The following is a 19663-nucleotide window of genomic DNA, read 5'->3' as shown; positions in this document are numbered from 1 at the left end:
TGTACCACCAGTAGTTTCTAGTTTCTTATTAATCCTAGAGCAGAGTGGCACATCCTTCTTTATGGAATTTGGTAGCCTGTGTTCATTCATGGATCAGGGATTATTTACTGTGCCCTGCTACTTTTTTTCTGGGTGACCCCGGCACGAGGTGAGTGGACCCACTCACCCAGGCCTGCAGCTGTAAGACTGGCTGCAGGGGAGCTCCTCAGCACCTCCTGGTGGCCTCATTAAAGGTAGGAATAGACACAATGGAACATGGGTTGGTTCTCCCTAGCAAGGAGGCTTGGGCGCTAGGGGATAGTCAACTGGCACTGGGCCAGGATAGTCAGATTTAGCAAATAAAAACAAAGGATACCAGTTAACTTTGAATTTCAGATACATGACAAATATTTTTCAGTATAAGTATGTCCCATGTAGTATCTGGGACATACTGATACTAACTGATTAGGTTATTCATCTGAAATTCAACTGGATAACTGACATTTAACTGGATATTTTTTATTTTTTATTTGTTAAAATGGGCAACCCTATGTCTGGTCAAACAGCCAACTCTCCAGCACATGGAACTTGCTGCTGGGAATGGCTTCTTGCCCACTGTCACCACATTTGGTTTCCATCTGTCACTGCCCAGCTCCAGAACTATACATGGCTCCCAGCTGCTTCCACAGTACAGCTGGGACTCTGTGGCTGCTTGCTGGGCCTCAGCCCAGCTGACCTGCTTGGACCCTTTCCCCCTCTTCTCCTTGTGCGTGTTTTCCCTACCTGGCATGTCTCCTGTCCACTCCCAGGAGCAATGGCTAATGCTAACTGAGCACCTATTGGGTGCAGGCACCACGCCGAGTTCGTCATCTGCCTTGTCTCATTGAATTCTCACCACAGAGGAGGTAGTAATTAGCTCGTTCTACCAATGAAAAGACAGATACTCTAAAAGAAGTGATTTATTTTATTTTTTGCAGTGCTGGGGATCAAACGCAGGCCTCACGAATGATAGGTGAGTGCTCTATCACTGAGCTGCATTCCTAACCTTGATAGTGTGGTCCCTGGACCAGCAGCAGAGCACCTAGGACCTAGTTAGGAATGCAAATTCTCAGGCCCCACCTCCCACCTCGGGGCATCAGAAACCCTGGAGGCAGGGCCAGCAGTCTGTATTTTCATAAGCCCCCTCCAGTCCTTCCCCAGCACCCTCAGGTGATTCTGAGGCTCACTCTGGTTTGAGAACTGCTGCTCTAAGAGATGAAGGGACTTTGAGTCTCCCACTGGAACAGAGGTAAAGAGCACAGCAGAGGCAGTCAGGTAGGTGGTTTATGGTTTTACCGATTCTACGTCCGCGCCAGGCACTGGACAGGCTGGACGTGCCCAAGGGACCCCACACTCTTGGTAACTGGGAAGAAGGAGAAAAACAGATGCCAATCAGACAGTTGTGATGCAAGACGATGAGGACTGAGGTGGAGTCAAATCCAGGAGCCCACAGGTTTTCCCAAGTAGAGATCTAAGCCTGAAATTTTTTAGTTGGAACAAAGACAGGTGGGGACAGTGCTGCAGGTGTAGGGACCAGTTTGTGGGAAGGAAGTGCCAAGCCATCTGGAAGTAGTTCAGTAATGGAGAGGGCAGTGAAGACAGGTGGGGGAAGGTTAAGTTCCCTGACCTCAGAGCAAAGGAAGAAGCCTAGTGGGTACTGGAGAAAAAGCCCTCTGGCTTCCAGATGAAGCAAGTCCTTGGGGAGATAGAGGGTGGGGGGTGAGGAAAGACCCACAGGGTGCCAGGCCTTCCTTCTCCCTAAAATCAGAAGAGCATCGGCCCTCAGGCATCTGCAGAGAATCGACCCCACTTGCACCCGTGTGCAGCTGAGCGTGTTCTGAGGCTGGAACCGCAGGGTGGAAACGGGCACCTCCCCGCTAGAGGAGCGTTGGAGCTGCAGCAGCAGTCTGGTCCTGGGTCCCCTGTTCAAAAGTCCGGCCCTGGGCTTCTGGCCTGTTTGCTTTTGCTATAGCAGTCCTCTTCTCCCACAGTGACCTGCCCTCCAGTCAGGCGATGTGCTTTTAGGGACTGGCCCTGATGTGATCAGGGATCTCCTGGCTGGAGGGCGGGAGACTTCTGTTGCCATCCCCCATTCCAACAAAGCCTTTGGTGCTGGGAGAGCTCTAACTCACCCTGGTCAGGTTGCCTGGCAGTGTGGGCTTGGACTGGGCAGTTCCAGACTCCAAAAGACCCTTCCATCCTTCTCAGAAAGACATCAGATTGCTGAGTCTTTTGGGAACTTGTTTGTGCCTTCTAGTCTAGAAAGGAATACTGAAAGATCATTAACCACCGTATAAAGAGCATTCTGTGTCCTGAAGATTCCTTCGGGACTTACCACATGCCCCATGGATTGTCCCTCAGCAAGGGGACTTCCTATTATTATTCCCCATGTGTGGACCATGTTTCATTATGCTTTACAACTCAACGAGGGCCTAGCATGGTGTCCTCCACTTGCATAGATGTGCAAAAATGTTGTTAGGGAAGATCCATTTATGCTGGGCTGTGTACTATTGTAGCCAGGGTTTGCACAGGAGGGAGACAGGCAGGGCCGGTGGGTAGAAGTGGTCAGTGAAGGCATGGTGCTGGGGAGAGAAAATGAATGCAAAGAGAGAGATCTCTCTGGCCTTGAATGTGGGGCACAGCCTTGGCCACTGGGAAAAAACACAGACAGGAATCAATGCTTTGGGAGCAGAGTATAAATCGCATGATCGCATGGCATCATATCCTTCATGCTGCCTTGCATTTTTTGAAAGGCACAACTATCTTTCCCAAAATACTTCTGGGCTCCTTTGATTTTTCCCAAAGTCTTCTCTTAACTCTTATTTAAATTGTTCTGAAACTCCTGCCCTGTCACCGTCCTTTTCCAGCCTCATATTGCCAGATCTCATCTGTCAATGCTTTGTGCAATTCTAGCTGTTCTCCAATGTCACTTTCATTGGCTTCATAAAATTCTACCTCTCTGGCAAGATTTGCAGTTTTATTTTACACTCTACTTGCATTGTATAGTTAGAGGTCAAAGCCATCTGACAGCAGGATGCTATTAAAACCCAAGTCAGTTCCCATTATGTCTCTGCTCAAGACCCTCCAGTGGCTCCCAGGTGCCCCTCTCACAGCCCCCACTTCCCATCCTTCTCTCCAGCTGGGCCCCCTCATGTGCTCTGCAGCCAGGCTCACCTGCCTCCTCTGTACTGGTGATCCTCCCCCAGGACGGCCTTTCCCCAGACACCCTGGTGGCTGGCTCCTGGCCCACCTTCTCCGTGCAGTCTACCCTGCCTACTCCTGGCCACCTTGCCCTGCTCTGGTCTTTTCCAGCAGCACTTGACACTTCCTCACTTGCTGTCTGATTTACTTCTTGATGATGTCTGGTGTGTGTCTGTCTCCCCCACCAGAATGCAGGCCCATGAGGAGTAGGTGCTTGATCTGTCCTCACTGACCTATCCCAAGACCCGTGTCTGGCGCACAATAAGTCTCCAGTAAAGATTAGTCAATGGATAGTCACATCTTGGATGACCTGGCCTCCACCTTGAAGTCTCTGTCCCTTGCTGCTGCCACTGGCCTCTTTCCCCAGGACTCTAGACCCTACTCTAGGGGGGTAGGATTTGTTGCCCCCGTGTCTGCCTGACTCAGGAGGGCCTTCCTAGGATGCCAGTGTTGTGGCCTTGTTGTGTCCTTACTAAGTCACCAGCATTCTGTGTATGAAATACTGAATTCTAGACTTTTTCTTTTTTTAAGGCAAGAGTTAAAGAGGAAGGAGTCAGAATAAGGGAGATGATGAGAGAAGCAATGGTCAGGGTGGACGAGTGGAGAGAAAATAGAGTCACAGCTTTTCCTGGGGTCCCCACCCTGTCAGCTTTCTAAGCCACTCTGAGCAGCAGCCAGCAGCGAGCCAGGGCTGTGTGCCACACATCCTGAGCCACAAGCCACGTGGCAGAAACAGACCCGTTGAGTCATGGGGCGCCCAGCAACACGGCTTTGTAGAGTTTGGTGTGTAGAGAGTATTTTTGTTTTTTACAGTCCAGCTGTCTGTGTAATGACTTCCTTCCCATGGCCTTGTTCACCGAGGTGTCCCTGAGTGACCAGCTGAGTCACCGCATTCCATGCTGCTTAAGACACTGGCCCAAGCACCAAGGACCAGTTCCTTCATTAGGTGGGACCCTAGAAGGCTGCCAAAGCGTGCCCAGGAAGACTGAAGGCAGCGCTCCCACCTCCAACCTGCACCCCCTCCCCAAAAACACAATTTTAAAGAACAAGCAAATATAGACACGAAATTCCATCTGTTAAGTCACTAGGCAACGGCCACAGCCTGAAGAATTATTTGTCAGCAACCATGAGGTCAATACCAAATTAAAATGAGGGAAGAACACCAGGAACCAAGGGCCATCTTTCTGTCTTTTTGCAGAGTGAATTTGTTTTTCAGAAACCCAATGAAAAGACTGGGAACTCTCAGCCCAGGTGGTGAGAATATCAACTTGCTGCTCTTGTGTAAAATAAGCAGGTAGTTCTTAGTAAAACAGTGTGCACAGGGCTCAGTGAGTGTCACACTCCTGAGAAAGTTTGCTCGGATGCCTAAAAGGATAAGCAGGAGGTTATTTATTATAGTGTTGTCTTGTGTGTAGGGGAGCTGGAGGCTAAGGAGACCTGGGGAATGAGTTAGTAAAACATTGTGGACGTTATTCTTGGAATCTTCGTAGTAGTGAGAAGCCATGATTTAGATGTACTTACAACATTCTAGTGTTAAGTGGGGAAAATAGTAAGAGAGATTAAAAATAATTTTCCAGCTTTATTGAGGTATAGTTGATATAAATAAACAACACACATTTTTCCATATTTTTCTAGGCGCATTACAGTTATACACAATAGTGGGATTTGTTGTTATATATTCATACATGCACACAACACAATGATATAATTTGGCTTATATCATTTCTCCGTATTTTTCCTTTCCCTCCTTTCCTCCCACCCCCTGGTCCCTTTCCTCTCAACTGATCTCGCTCTAATTTTCATTAAATCTCCCACTACCTGTCTTTTTTTTTTCCTCTCTAACTTTCACATATGAGAGAAAACATATGACACTTGACTTTCAGAGTTTGGCTTATTTCACTTAACATAATGTTCTCAATTTCCATCCATTTTCCTGACATAATATTATTCCTTTCTGTGACTGATTAAAACTCCATTGGGTATATATGCCACATTTTTTATCCGTTCATCTGTTGATGGACACCAATGCTGGTTCCATAGTTTAGTTATTGTGAATCGTGCTGCTGTAAATGTGGTAAGCCACACATGTTTAAAGTACATACACATATCAAAACTTACCATCTGAGTTTTGATATGTGTATGTACCTGCGAAACAAGCACCATAAGATAATGAATATATCTATCATCTCCCAAAGTATGAAGTACATCTACATGTATTAAAATGGACAGATGTTTAACACCTGTTAAAAATTTCAGTGGCATGCATACTATAATCCCACATGTACACAAATAAATAAGGTTTAGATACTCTGAAAAAATCTTGAGAAATATATACAAAACTTAATTATGAGCTGGATGTGGTGGCACACACCTGTAATCCCAGTGACTTGGGAGGCTGAGGCAGAAGGATTGAAGGTTCAAAACTAGCTTCAGCAACTTAAGAGCTGAGCAACTTAGTGAGACCCCCCAATACCAAAAAAACAAAAACAAAAACAACCCACAAACTTAATTATGTTCATTATTGGGAATCTTTCCAAAACTGCCTGGTTTGTATGTGTCTCCTATCTGGGCATGAATTTTGCTAATGTCCCTTGTACCTAAGAACTTGCGTGTGCCTACTGTCCCATGTGCCTGACTCTATTGTTCTCTGCCTTTGCAACAGAGAGCTATGTTGATAACTTCCTTGAGTTCGTTCATCTCCAGAACCAATTTCTGCCTTTATCTTTCCAACTAGGAGATATTTCAGTATGGGGTGGTTTTCTGCGAATGGATACAGAATGGTGATTCCCCAACTTGTTATTATGAGATCTTTTATTACCACTCTTCCTGTGTTCATAAGTAAAGGGGTGGTGGAGGATTGTGGGGACGGGGGTATGTTTAATTTTGTCTGGTCATAAAGTATGTATTCTTTCATGTCTAGCTTCTTTGGCTTCACAATCTTTATAAGATTCTCCCATGTTGTTGTGTGCAGCTGAAATTCACTCACTCTTGCTGTATAAGAGCTTTCCCTTGAGTGAATATACCACAATTTAGTTATTCTTTTTCTGAGCATTTGGGTTGTTTCCAAGTTGGGGCTATTATAAATAATGCTGTTATGAACATTCTTGTATATGTCTATACAAGTGCATCTGGCCACGCATTTCTCATGGGTGTATATTTCAGAGTAGAATTTCTGGATTATGAGATATGCCTATGCTTAATGATACAAAATACAACAAGCTATTTCCCAAAATGATTACACAAGTACACTCCGCTCAGCAATGTATAAGAGCTTCCTTTATACATTCACCAATAGTTCTCACCAATACATGGTACTGTCAGGCTTGGACGGTCTGGTAGGTCTGTAGTAGTTGCTCACTGTAGTTCACTTTCTTGACTAATGAGGCTAAGCTATTTATAATTGTGGCTGTTTGGATTTGTGTGTGTGTCAAGAGCTTCTTCTTGCCCATTTTTTTTTATTGGTTCATCTTTTAATTTTTATATGCAGATTATTTATAGTCCTTTTAAAAATGTATTCTGGATGCCAACCCTTTGTTGTATTGCAAATATTTCTCCTCTGTGGCTTACCTTGGCACTGTCTTTTTTTTAAACATTTTTTTTTGATTGACAATGGACCTTTATTTCTTTCATTCATTCATTCATTCATTTATATGTGGTACTGAGGAGCAAACCCAGGATCTCACACATGCCAGGCAAACACTCTATCACTGACCCACAACCCCAGCCCCTCGTCACTGTCTTAATGATGTCTCCTAATGGACAGAAGCTCTTAATTGTGAAAATGTCCAATTTATAAACCTTTCCTATGGTTAGTGCTTTTTCTGTCTTAAGGGAACTTTTCCAACCTGGAGATCATGATCATGTTATCTTCTAAAGTTTTACTATATACTTTTCATGTTTAAGTCCAACAGAAATTGGTTTTGTTGTTCACAGATCAATGAAGTTAAATTGAAACAAGATATCCTATGTGTACACTTACTCATTCAAGAAATAGTATCTTTTTTGTGTCAGACTGTGTATATAAAGCTTCACTTTGAGTATTTAGGTTCATAGTTCAACAAAAGTTTCTTTTTGAGTATGATTTGAGATAGGGTTCCAATGTCATTTTTCCCATGTGGATATTCAATTGACTCAATGCTGTTTATTCAAAAAAGAATTTCTGTGCACTGTTCTGCAAAGCTATTTTTGTCATTAATGCTTGGGGGTTCTGCCTTTTGTTCACTGCTTTTTGCCTGATCTTGTACCAATATACTGTCTTAATAATTAGAACTTTGTTATAAATCTTATTAGTTAATAGAGAAAGCCTTCACACTTTGTACTTACCCAAGAGTACTTCGACTGTTCTCTGTCTTCTAAAGTTTCATACAGATATTATAGTGGAATCACCTTGGCAAGTTCCATATGAACATCAACTAGGGTTGTTTTGATTGGAGAGAATGATAGCTTTAAAATATTGAGTCTTTCAATCTATTAATGTAGTGTTTGGCTCCATTATTTATTCTTTAATATCTATGAAAATGTTCCTGGCTTCCTCCATAGAGGTCTTTCTTGTCTTTGTCAGATCCATTCATTGTTACCTGGCTTTTTGTTGATGTTAGTTTTTGCTATTTCAAAAAGCATCCTTTAAAAATTATTTTGTGACTTTACTGGAATACAGAAATAAGGTTGATTTCGATGTATTTTGTATCAAGTAATCTTTAACATTCCAATTTTTACCTAGGTTCATTTATATGTAGGGAAAACTACATATAAATTAATGTCTACAAATGGCCGTTGTTATTTTCCAATCCATTTTGTTGTTTTATTTATTTTTCTTCTTTTATTGTACCAATCCAGAGCTCCTGTACAATGTGGCATAGAAGGTGAGGATAATGGATATTTTTGTCTCATTTTCAATTTTGAGGGATAACTTTAATATTTCACCACTGATTATGGTGTTTCTCATTATTTTGGAGTGTTTACTCTTTTTAGTCTAAGAAGTTCCTTTTTCATTAATGGAAGTTGTATTTGGTCAAATGTTATATTTGTGTGATCATATGATTTTTTTTTTTTTCTAATTAGCTAATGTAGTGAATTACTTTTTGGGTAATCAGTGTTTGCTTTTCTGGAATAAATGCAACGCTGGACTTGGTTTATTCTCATTTTTTTGCATATATATGCATGAATGGCACAGGTCTTAAATTGTTCTACTTCATCTTGTTCTTGTCAGCTGTTTCACAAACTTGCTAACACTTATTAGTTTTTTTCGGCAGTGCTGGGGATTGAACCCAGGGCCTTGTGCTTGTGAGGTAGCACTCTACCAACTGAGGTATAATCCCAGCCCTTGTTATTAGTTTTTAACAAATTTTCAGAGCAGTTGATTTTTTTAAATGTTAAGCCAACTTGTATTCTTGGGATAAGCCATACTTGCTTGTGTTTTGTTATTTATTTTATTTATTGCTGAATTTGATTTGTTAACTTTTTGTTTAGGATTGTTACTTATATGGTCATAAGATAACTTGATCTGTGATATTTTTTTCTTACCATTTCTTGACAGGATACAGAATCCAGATTGCACTGAATTATAAATGAGTTGGGAATTATTTCCTCTTTATGTTTTGAGAGAATTTGTATAGGATAGGTATCATTTTTAAGTATTAGTTAGAATGTTTCCATTTTACCTTTTTAACCTTTTGAAGTGTGTCCCTTATAAACATCAAATAGTTGAGTCTTGGGTTTTTTCCTTTGTTTAAATTCAGCATGTCTTTTTATTGAACTATTTAGTCCATTCAAATTTACTGTTGTTACAGATATGAGTCCAATTTATTAGTTTTTTTAAAGCATCTCACTTTTTTAAAAAAAATTTTTTTAGATGTTGATGGACCTTCGTTTTATTCATTTATTTATATGCAGTGCTGAGGATCAAACCCAGTGCCTCACACGTACTAGGCAAGCGCTCTACCGCTGAGCCACAAACCCAGCCCCATATGAGTCCCATTTATGTTCATAATCTATTTATTATCTATTGGTTCTACCTGTTTCTCCCAGTTTTTCTTTTTCTTTCCTCTTTTAGATCAGCTATTTTTCACTATTCCATTTAATCTTCTCCATTGGATTGTTTTTCAGTAAAATACGTGTAAAAAAATTTATTATATTTCTTTTTTTTAAGCAATAGGGATTGAACCCAGGAGTGAGGTACCACTGAGCTACATCCCAACCCTTTTTCATTGTTTGAGACAAGGTCCTGCTAAGTTCCTGAGACTGGCCTCAAACTTGCAATCCTCCTGCCTCAGCCTCCCAAGCCACTGAGATTACAGATGTGCACCACCATGCCCTGCTCATACTCACCATTTTTTAGTGTACTATTCACGAGTGTTAAGTATCATATTGTTGTGCAACCAATCTCCAGAATGCTTTTCATCTTACAGAACTGAAACTCAATACCCATTAAACAACAAATTCCCATCTTCCTTCCCCCAAGTTTGGGGGAACTATCACTCATTTTCTGACTCTGTGAAGTGGTCTATTCTAGGTACTTTATATAAATGGAATCATACAGTATTTGCTTTTTTTCGGTACCAGGGATTGAATTCAAAGGGGAGTTAACCACTGAGCAACATTCCCAGCCCTTTTTTGTATTTTATTTAGAGACAGGGTCTCGCTGAGTTGCTTAAGGGCCTCGCTGAGTCTAGTTTTGAACTTGAGATCCTCCTGCCTCAGCCACCTGAGCCATTGGGATAACAGTTGTTATTTGCTTTTTTTTTTTTTTTTTCCCTGTTTATTTAGCTTAGCATAATGCCCTCAAAGTCCATCTATGTTGTAGCATGTCAAAATTTCATTCCTTTTCAAGACCACTGTTTAAGTGAGCTTTTTTGCTGCCATGAGTAAAGAATTTGACCAGAACAATTTTAGGAAAGAAAAAATTATTTGAGGGATCACAGTTTCAGAGGTCTTAGCCCACAGAAGGTTGGTTCCATTTCTTGGGGCTTGAGGTGAGGCAGAACATCATGGTGGAAGACTGGCAGAGGAACAGCTCATGTGGTGATCAGGAAGCAGAGAGAGAGAGATTCCACCTGCCAGATACAAATATGTACTCCAAAGTCATGCTTCAATTCCCACCTCCTCCAGCCATAACCTATCACTTCAGTTACCACTCAGTTAATCCCAATCAGGGGATAATTCACTAATTAAGTTAAGGATATAACCCAATAATTTCTCCTCCAAAACTTCTGGCATTGTTTCACGAGTTTTTGGGGGATACCTCACATCTAAACCACAACAGCTACCCAATATTGTGGTAGGTATACACCTTTCCACTCATCTGTCAGTGGACATTTGGGCTGTTTCCACCTTTTGGCTATAGTGAACAATACTGCTATGAACACGGCTATGCAAGTGTCTCACTGAGATCCCGCTTTGGGTCTGGGAGTGATGTACTTCTATTCACACTCCACTGGACAAAGCATGTCACACAGTCCCTTCTACTTCCAAACTGTAAGGGAGTAAAAATTCTATCATGTGCCTACAATGGCATATGGCAACCACCCCCACTTTTTGCCCACTTTTGTTTGGAAAAAAGACAACTTCCTATATTATTGTAACTTAAAAAAGGGCTTCCTTTTGCATAAATTAGGAACTCAATAATAATGCCCTGTGTCACTATCAAATGTCTTCCAGAAATGTTGCCACTAAGTGGAACCAATGGTTTTGTGAAGGACTTCTATTAAGATACTTCCTCAACCAGAAACAATTTCCCTTTTTTCTGATGATTGTCCACTCCTCGATCCAGAGAGATGGGTTCCAGTAAACTTTGTGAACTGCAAACCGGCCATGATGGTTCTAGGGGGAGGGCATCCAACTCAAGTTGGATCAATTAGACTCTCTTTTCTGGAACTTTGGGATGGAGTGGTTGGGAAGTTTTAGACTCTCCCCATGTAGCTGGAGTTGTACCATATAGTTGGGTGTAGACACATTTCCATTATGTTACCTGGAAGCAGAAAAAACAGGCTTGGAGGGAGAGTCCCAGTATCTCTTCTTGCTCTGCTTCCAACCCATACAGAAGCCCAGCTGGGTTTTTACCCTGGGCCTCTGAGAGACACCCACCCCCGCAAACAAAACAAAACAAAACAAACCCTAAAGTCTCCTTTAATTTTTCTTAAATTCACCTGGTAGATTACTATATCTTTCAGCCAGCATGCTCCTAACAAATGTGTGTTCTTTGCCTTTGGACCCTGACGCAAGAAGTTTATAGGTATAGCCCATTCCAGTAAAATAAAAGTCAGGTTGTGATTATATTGCATCAACTATACTTCTGGCAGTTTCTTCCCTGCTTGAGAAAGCTGATCAGAATGTGAGTGTAAGTGACATTATTATAGGGATCATCTGGAATTTGCTTAGTTTTTTAAAGAAAAATTTGCCAACTAGGGTAAACAATATTTAGGAAATCCATCCACTCCAACACTGGTCTTAAATGCATGCTATTCCCTCTGTCTGAAGCTCCCTTTCTCATCGACTCTTCCGATTCAGCTCCAATGTCACCTCCTTTGGGAAATGTTTCCACACTCCTGTAAACTATTAGGTTTGCCCTCCATTCTACCTCCACAGCTAACTAGTGTGAAATACTCTTTCCAGAAGTATTTCCTTACATGTCTATGTCCCCTGTAATACTGAGTTTCTCAGGGTTTGGGAGAGTGCCTGGTTTATCTCTATATCCCCCAGTGTGCCTGCATGGAAACAGGTGCTTGGGAAATTTTGTTAAATAAATGAAGATAAATTAAAGAAACATATTGTATATATGGTCTCATTTGTTCAAAAAATATTTATTGAGTACCTGATCATACCCTGTTCTAGATGTCAGAGAAGAGCAAAACAACACTTTTATCCTCAGGGACATCATATTTATGTCATACGGTGGTAGGAGGAAAAGTAAAGCAGGGTGAAAGGACAGAGTGATGGGGGATGGGACTTGGCATTTTAGTGGTCTAGGAAAGTCTGGGGAAGTGACTTTTGAGTAGAACTTTGGAGTGAGTCTTCTGAAATCTGCAAGTAGAAATAACAAGAGCAAAGGTCCTGAGGTAGTAGTGAGCCTCCATGTTCTGAAAGGAGAAGAAAGGAGGCTGAGGAATGGAGAGTAGAATGGAAGGAGATGCAGGGAAAGGAGTGAGAAGGGTTAAGTGGGAAAAGCAGATCACACAGAATCTTGGAGGTCCTGGAATAAAGGATTTTGGCTTTTTCTCTTAGTGATATGGGGAATCACTAGTTTCTTTGGTGGGTTGTCGGGGGAGAAACATGTTTTAACCTAGGTTTTAACAAGATCCCTCAGGCTGCCGTGTTGAGAGCAAGGTGGAATCAGGGAGAACAGGTAGGAGGCTATTGCAACACCTCATGGAAGAGAAGAAAAGAGAATTCTACTGGTAGAGCTGACATCTGTGCTAATGGATTATGTGTGGATGATAGAGAGAAGTCAAGGATGACCACAATGAGTCACTACAAGGCTGGAGTTGACTTAACTGAGGTAGGGAAGACTGTATAAGGAGCAAGTTTGAGCATTTGACTCTGGACATGTTAAAGTCTGACACATTGCTGTTTCGAGTAGATTTGCTGGTTTTCTGGATCTGACGTTCTAATGCAATCTCAATTTAAAATCAGATGTATTTATTGAACACTAGGGTACTGTGTGGAAAGCTTTATATATGCTGTCATTTAATCTTTTCATTCATCCTATCTTTTAGTTACTAATATTGTCCTTTTATGGATGAGAGATTAACATGTCCAAAGTCACTCAGCCAATTATTAACCAGCCAGATTAATGCAGAGCCGGGATTCCGAGTGGAATCCCATGTCACACTGAAGGGTTCTGCTATTAACCACAGGCTTCTAAAGGTGGGGACTAACCTTTTGAGCAAATTTTGCTCAAACTTGGGTTCCATAACAAACAACGTGCTGGCACATGTGTCAAGAGTTCAGAGAAGGGCCCACCGTCATCCCAGACTACCAGGCACTCAGAAGCTGGGAAGGAAGGGCAGCACTGGAGCCCACGAAGCTGACGCTTGGAAGCTCAAGTATCTGAAGATTTAATAATGTTAAGGAAGCGGTGATCTGGGTTTGTCTTGGCTAGTACTACTTTTAAGAAAAAGAAGATATTAAAAACTGCAGTGAAGCCTTGGTGGGGTAAAAGGAAGACCAACTCCCAGGAGACGTTTGTTGGGAAACACTGCACTGGAAAACGCCAGGGCGGACGTGGTCTGGGGCCCCTGCCCAGTCCACATCCTTTTTTGAAAGCCTAGCCTCGCTTGGCCTTCCTTAGGTGGTCCTCTAGAAAGACCAGGATATGGAGCACAAAAGCCGGGAACCTCTGAGTCCCGGGCATCCGCCCCCGCCCCCTCCTCCCGCGTCTCCCGCCTCCCGGGCCTCCACGCGGCCAAAAGCCGGGCGGGCGTCCGCGCATGCGCCCGGGGTAAGGTCCGCTTCCCGCGACGTCAGGGGGCTCGCGCCCGCTCGAAAGCCCCACCCACTTGACGCCTGAGGCGACCTGGGCGGGGGGCACCGGGCCACGCCCCCAGCCGAGTCGAGCGGGGCCGAGCGGAGCCGAGCGCCTCCGAGGGCCGCCGAGCCGAGCCGAGCCGAGAGGCCCGGAGTCGGTTGGTGCAGCTGCGTCCCCGCCGCTCAGCAGTCCGCGGCTCCGGCGTCGCCGCCGCCGCCTCCGCGGGGCCTGCGGCGGCCGCCCGCCCGCCTGCCGGGAGGGAGGGAGGCCCGCAGCGCCGGGAGTGCGGCCCGGCCGCTGCCGCCGCCGCCGCCGCTGCCAGGTGAGCGTCCGCCGTGGCCCGCCGACCCCGTGTGCCCCCGCGACTGTCAGTCCCCAGTGTCTGTGTGTCTCTCTGCCTGTCAGCCTCTGTGTCCGCTCGAGCTCCTTCCCGCCGGGCCCGGCCCCAGCCCGGCCCGAGGCTCGGTCAGCCCCCTCCGCCCGCTGCCCCCGGTCTTTCTGTCAGCCGCCAGCACCCCCATGCGGGGAGGCTCCGCCCCTTCCCCCCGAAGCCCCGCCCTCGCCCATCTGTCATCACCCCCAGCTTCAGGCTCGGCGCCCTGGGGTCCCCGGGGTCAGTGTGGTCCCAAGGGCCACACAGTTGCGAAAGGAGCAGAAGCGGGTGGTGGCGGGTAAGGTGGGGTGTCCGCGGAGGCGCGCCCGGCGGTGTGAGTGCGCGTCTGAGCACCGCTGGCTTCCACTCGGCGGGTCGCGCCCGCTGCTGGGCTGGGCAGCCCATGCCTCTGGTGTAAAGAGCATCAGCTCCGCCAAGGAAGGCAGCTGAGCCGGGACACGAACCACGCGGGGTACGGTAGAATCCTGAATCCTGAATCCTGGAGTCGTTGTTTCTCATGTGAAAACACTACACGTGGATCCCAGGTTCCCGGATGGCTTGACTGGCATGTGAGCAGAGTTTGGGACTTGTTAAGTCTATTGAGTTTGGGATTTTCATTCAGAGAAACCTGTTGGAAGTGATTGAGGAGTGGGTGGGATGTGGGGCTCAGGTGGAAAGTGAGCGCGTAAGTCATTTTGAGTTGCATGGTTTGCATTTCTGAGCAGTGACTGCCCAAGGGCTTGTGCCTTGCAAAAAACTGTTATGGACTGGGCGGCGGGGCGGGGTTGGGGGGGAATACTCCTTTCTGTTTTTATTTATGTCATGTGAACGCGTAGTATATATTTGTAAATGTTTATTCATGAGCCTTACACACATTTTCAATTTAAAAATGGATTATGGCAGTTTCCATTTATATACGTGTTCGTGTATGTTGTTATCTTGATGTTCTTTATTTGTGGTAACTTAGTATTGCAGTATTTCAAAACTAAGAGAAAATGCGTCCCAAAACAATTGGTATTTTGCCGGATATTCTCAGCTACGAAGAAAGAGCCAAAAGCGCACTTCATTAGCTGGAACAACTTATTTGGGCTAAATTTGTTTCTAAGAGACATACAGTGGAAAAATCCAGAAACAGCAAAATAGTATCAAAGCGACTTAGAAAATGAATGAAAAGGGCCCTTTTGTTGCTGTCTTGGAAAGATGATATCAAAGTTGTTTTAGGGGACAGAGCTACTATGTAAAGATAAACATTAACCAACTTGGTTTTGTGACCTTGATACATTGAGCTACTCTTGATTTGTGCAGTGGTTCATGACTGGCAAACATTGCATGGGAAGTGTGGTAATTTTTGGAAAAAAATGTTCCCTGTGTTGTTTTTGGTTTTGTTTTTTATATATTGAAGTAAGATTTCAGACAGTCTCATGGTGGAGTAGGTTGTTTGTAATTTTTTCTGTTATCTTTTTTAAAAAAGTAATTTATATTTAAGACAGAAAACTTGAAAAGCAAAAATGTAAGAAAAACCCCTGAACCTCACAAACCGCAATATTTATCTTTTTTGTATTTATCTTTTTAGTTTTGTTCCCATGTGTACGTATTCTTTTCTTGCAAAAAATGCTATCAGTCTGTAAGACTTTTATTGTATGTTTTCCTCCCTTTCACTTATAAATAGATTATGAGAGTTGGGTCTTGGTTTTATGAGTAGGAACTTGTGTTCCCTTTTAAAAAGTAAGTCAGGTTGTGCCAGTTCTCTGCTTAGAGCCCTCTAACAGCTTATCATCTTAAAATCTGAAGTCCTTTCTATTGCCTACCAGCCTCCTCAACTCTAGGTCCTGACTTCCAGCCTTGCTAGACTGATCTTTCTGCCATTCCTTAAACACTTCAAGCCTGTCCCAGAGTCTTTGCATTTGCCTTTGCATTTGCTTTTCCTTTTGCTGAGGACTTTGGTCCCTGGATATTATCATGATTGGCTCCCTTACTTCTTCAGGTCTTTGCTCAAATGTAATCTTGTCTAGTCTTTTCCTGTTCTATAAAATATCTCTCACCGCCCCCCGACCCGCCCCATCCTCTTGCCTACTTTACCTACCACCACTTGTTTGTTGGTTTATTGTAGTTCCCCCTCATCAACCCAGAAAAGTGAGATTTTTTTTTTTCACTGATCTATTTTCAGGGCCCAGTCCTATACTTGGCCTTTTGTAGGTACTTAATATTTGCTGAATGAATGAATGGTCATTATCCATCCATTCACATGACCTTGCTGCAAGTCTAGATAGCTATATCATTAGGTAAAACAACAGTCTCTTAAAAGTCACAACATTTCCCTCTTTTCCATATTTGAGAATTATCTTACAAAGTGAGGCTTATGATCTTAAAAAGAGTTATAGTCTTGGTTTAACTTAAACAGTTAAGGGAAGGAACATTTTTGGCAAATGTGACTGGGCTTCTTTCTTATGCATTATCCTTATGTCACATTTGGAATCTTTGGAAAGTATAAAGTGTCCCAGTTATGTTTACAGCTGTGATTTCAATTTGGTAGTTCTAAGTAATAGTATAAACCTCAAAAGCTGAGTGGGCTTTTTGCGTCAGCAGATGCCCAGAGATATCATTATAGCTTTAATGTGTTTTCATTGGGGAATAGCTGTTATATTTACTATTTTATTGGCAGTTCTATCCTTTTCATCTCCCTGCTTATCAGTTTTTGGATGGCCTAGCAGGTACACTTACTTTTTTTTTTATTTAACTTTTAAAAATAAATCCTTGACCTTTTGAGCATTTTACATCTCATGTGACTTTTGAACTGTCTGAAAGTACCATTTCATATTCCAGGATGAAACAACATCTGTAGTAAAACATACAATTGAATTTTTAATTATAAGGGTGGGGAAAATTGCATCTTGGGGCAGAATTTTTACAGAGAAGATATAATGTGAGTATAAGCTTTTTCGGGGTGAGGGAGGTAGAATCCTAAGTGAAATTTTCTTCTTTTTAAAGGCCTAAAGGGACTGTGCTAAGAACTTTTCTCTTGTTCCGTAGGCATTTGCTGAGCCTGTTTGGGGGCAGTTCTGTATGCTGTGTGGCTTGCTTGCTGGTATTCAGTTTAGACCGCCAGCCTGCTTCTTTACCTCTTTTCTCAGTCCCTTCACTTCTCCCGTCACAGTCACTCAGATCTCATCGGTCCCCTGGATGCAGATGGCTCCCTCTGCTTTGCCTCCTGCCCTTTCTCTGGTTCCAGACTTGCATTTTCAGCTGCCAGGCCTTCTTGCTGTCTGCTTGCTGCCTCACAGTGATCTCAAACGTCATGTGCTCAATATTGATCTCTTAATCTCTCTCTCAAACTTCCAAGTTTGTATTCATCATTCCCGATCACTCATTTCTGTCCACCCACCGGCCTTCCCTGTCTCACTGTCATTTCTGTCTATTCCTTGTTAAGGTCAGGTACCTGAAAGTTGTCCTTACTTCTTTTTTTCCCCTATTTTTCCATGTTTTTTATTGGTACATTATAGTTGTACGTGATGGTGGGATTTGTTCTATATTTGTACATGCACACAATATAAAAACATAATCTGGCTATTCCTCTCTCTTTCCGATTTTCCTTCTCTCCTCCATCCTACTGGTCCCTTTCCTCTACTCTACTGATCTCCCTTCGATTTTCATGAGATCCCTCCATCCCACCTTTCTCCTCATTTTTTTCTCTTTGGCTTCAACAGATGAGAGAAAACATATGATCCTTGACTTTCCGAGTTTGGCGTATTTCATTTAACATAATGTTCCCAAGTTTCATCCATTTTCCTGAAAATGACTCAATTTCATTTTTAAAAAATATTTTTTAGTTATCAATGGACTTTAGTTTTTTATATGTGGTGCTGAGAATTGAGCCCAGTGCCTCACACGTTAGGCAAGTGCTCTACCACCGAGCCATAATTTCATTTTTTATGGTTGAATAAAACTCCATTGTGTTTATATAGTACGTATGTCATACATTGATGTAGTTGTCATTCTTTCTTCCTCTTTTCCTCACCCCATGTCCAGTCCAGCAGCATGACCCAGCAGCCTAGCCTCCAGAATACTTCAGATCCTTCATTCCTCTACTTACTAATCTAGCCACCCTCTTCTTTTAGCTGGATAAGGCCATCACCTCCTAGTTGGTTTCCCAGCTTCACTTTTGCCTTCTTTCTAGCACATTCTCCCCACAGCAGCCAGAGTAATCCTACTAAAAAGTAAGATCATGCCACTTCCCTGCATAGTGGCTTCTTACTTCCCTTAGAGTCATATCCACACTTACTCTGAGGCACCACACCCTGCCTCCCTCTCTAATCCCTGCTCACTGTCACCATGCTTGTCAGGTTGAGTACTGTCCATTTGTCAAATGTGGCAAATTCTCTTCCTTTTTTGTGTAGATCCTTCCCTCTGCCTGGCACTCTTCTCTCATCCTTCTCATAGAAAGACCCTTTTCAAACCTCCATTCAGCTAAAGTGTCTAACTCCTCAGAGTAGCCTTCCCTGATTATCCCTTCTGTAGTAGCTTTCTCCCCATTATCCATTAGTACATGTGCAATTCCTGCTTGGAAGTTCATAAAAATTCCAAATATTTCATTCATATGTTTGTTGCTTTCCTTAAGGTTAACTCTCCCCAGACTTCGAGATCTGTAAGTGCAGGGACCTCCTTACCTTTGTTATGGCACAGGCCTGGCACCCACTGCTGTGCCTAGAATCCAGTAGGTGCAGGTGCTCAGACTTTTTGAATAATAATTGTTATAAGAGCTAACCATTTTTTTGAGACTTACTATGTGCCAGATCCACTACTAAATGCATTCACATATTATGTCTAAACCTTTGGGAGAACTCAGAAGGTAGTGATGATAATTACATTACCATTTCTATTTTTGAGTTGAGAAAATGGAGTTTAGAGTAGTTAAGACATTTTTAAAGTTGCATAACTAAGAATGTAGTAGAGTTAGGATTTTAATCCACAAGACCTGAGTTTTGGCCTATCCGTCTTATCCATCACTGCCTTCTGATATGAATATAGCATGAATGAATGAGATATGCTATGATATTAAGGGGTTCTCATGTTTGTTTCTAAGTATATATGGGGGCTTTTGAAAAACAAGAATGCTTGCATTAGAGAGTTATGTACTTATGGGAAGTTTTTCTTTTTTCTTTTCTTTTTTTTTCTTTTTTTGGTGCTGGGGATTGAACCCAGGGCCTTGTGCATGTGAGGCAAGCACTATACCAACTGAGCTATTTCCCCAGCCCGGAAGTTTTTCTTAATAACCACTATGTCAAAGCACATAGATTAGTTTGCTTTCAGGTTTGTTTTAATTTTACTTGCCACTTTCTGTTAGTTCTTGGGAAAAATTTGTCTGTTTTTTTTTCAACTGTAAATTGAAAAAAAAGTTTTTATCAAGGTCATTGTAAGGAGCAGAATTATACACAAAAATTATAAGGAATTATAAAAAAGGAAACTTCAGAAAATATTTATAGCATCATCAATTCATTAGGGTTTGGTTGAGTGCATGACAGTATTTTGTATTTTTGCACTGACCCTGGTTTTGAATATATAAAATTTGCCAGGGAATTGAGTGTTTGGTTTGGGATGTATGATTATTCTAT

The 19663-nt window shown here is 42.8% G+C and overlaps 1 protein-coding gene across 3 annotated transcripts in view; it reads left to right on the top strand.

Annotated features, from left to right (window-relative positions):
• The first annotated feature begins 13716 nt into the window (after positions 1 to 13716).
• Positions 13717 to 19663, top strand: part of ZHX3 (zinc fingers and homeoboxes 3) — a 126188-nt gene continuing 120241 nt past the window's right edge. The window contains exon 1 of one of the 3 annotated variants that reach the window (XM_079126906.1): positions 13717 to 14003. The gene's annotated coding sequence lies outside the window, so the exon portion shown is untranslated. Of the gene's footprint in view, positions 14004 to 14280; positions 14624 to 19663 lie in introns of those variants that run through there. The other 2 variants (XM_079126908.1, XM_079126910.1) reach the window with 2 other exon arrangements.

This window comes from Sciurus vulgaris, assembly GCF_902686455.1.
Source record: "Sciurus vulgaris genome assembly, chromosome: 2".
NCBI classification, from domain to species: Eukaryota; Metazoa; Chordata; class Mammalia; order Rodentia; family Sciuridae; genus Sciurus; species Sciurus vulgaris.
Note: the sequence above shows the minus strand (reverse complement) of the source record. Positions and strands in the feature narration are given on the sequence as shown.